The following is a 1,659-nucleotide window of genomic DNA, read 5'->3' on the forward strand; positions in this document are numbered from 1 at the left end:
CTTTCAACTTTATTTAAACTCTTTTCCATCTTACTGCCAAAGCATACTCCATTGTCTTTTGGTGAAATGCATTCCTCCTATTTCCAACAGTTCCTTTCTCCTTCCTAGGAAGCCCCACCTTCTACTTCCTGTCCAGATAATTGGCCATCAGTTTTTTTTAAGCCAATCAGAAAATGCTTTATGTATGTGAGGAAGGACAGAGACAAAATTTCACACAATGTACCCCAACATCTGGTGCATTATGACATTGGCAAGGGTCATTTGAGACATAGTCTTGCCACCCTAGATTTCAGTGGCACGTGACTTGTGTTTATCTCAGTCTAGTTCTCTGTCTGGGTTCCATGGCTAGGTGAGTTTGGTGACTCTCTTGGGTTCGGTCCTCACCAGACCATCGGAGTGGTACTATATGAGGGTTATCAGTCTTGGACTAACTTTCACCCAGGGCCACACCCCAGACAGATAGTAGTCATCTCAGGTGAACTCCCTTTCCAGCCCATAGTACAGACTAATGGTCTTCTCTGGCTTCTTTTTTCCCCATGGAGGGTTAAGCTACTAATCATTCAGATATTCACAGGTCAGAACCCTGAGCATTGACATAGTCTCTTTCCTCTCGACCACCTACTGACACACATGACACAGCAGCTATACATGCAGGGACAGGAATATTGACAGGAATGCCTCTATGGGCAGGTATTGTCTTTAACAAAAGAGTCTATCGATTTGTAAAGTGCAGTCAATAGCCTTGGATGAAACATGATCAGTTGTTACCCATTCCTGGAATTCAAAGCTTCATTTGGTGATGAAAAATGTCCAGTTGGGGTTCTGTTCCCCCTGATAGTTAATGCTTTTATTTAGATTGCCTTCATATATGTATATATTTTAGGAAGCTCCCATTGTATTAGGTTTCCTGTGCCAATACAACTCTAACCATTTTGAATTCAAGTCCATTAGGAAAAAGTTGCTTTGTCTCTAATTTCCAGAAAAACATTTGGTTGTATTTTTCTAGATTTGAATTCCTAATGTTCCTTGAACCAATTGTTGTAGTAAGATAATTCAAGCATTGATACTTCCAACTTGCTTGTGGGATTTAAGGGTAGATGGAATTTCTAGAAAAATTCTTCAGGAATTGATGGATAATAGAAGAAGAAAATGTTGGGGCAAATGATGATATAGTACTATATATAGGTAACAAGATTGTTTTATTTTTATTTTGTTTATTTAAATTAAATACTTTAAGATGTTTAAAATATAAAACAGATAATAGAAACTCTCAATAATCATGTAGATTCTAGCAATATAAAATGTACTTGATGGATCATTCCCAGAATATTACCAGGAAAGTCACTGGACAGAACTATCTGGTACTGTTTGGACTGAATGAGTTAGCTGAATTTCAACAAGATGTCCAGTACACAATATAAAGTTTAAGAAAAAGCAATGATCGGGCTTTACTTATAGATCTTAGATTTGGGGCTCATATACATGATGAGTCTTATTCAAACTTGTACAATTTGTAGGAATAGAATGCAAATCTCCTATCATCCATAGATATCTTCATTCCAAGTTGATAGTATTTTATAGAGCAAATGTTTCTTTTTTCATATTTTACTTTTATGTGTAGAGGAATTTTGAATTTATGTCTGTATGTCACTTTGTGCA

General features: G+C 36.7%; 1 pseudogene; it reads right to left on the bottom strand.

The window, feature by feature from the left end:
• Window positions 1-540: 540 nt before the first annotated feature.
• Window positions 541-661, bottom strand: LOC120103327 (small nucleolar RNA SNORA17; annotated as a pseudogene).
• Window positions 662-1,659: the final 998 nt, after the last annotated feature.

This window comes from Rattus norvegicus, chromosome 5, assembly GCF_036323735.1.
Source record: "Rattus norvegicus strain BN/NHsdMcwi chromosome 5, GRCr8, whole genome shotgun sequence".
NCBI classification, from domain to species: domain Eukaryota; kingdom Metazoa; phylum Chordata; class Mammalia; order Rodentia; family Muridae; genus Rattus; species Rattus norvegicus.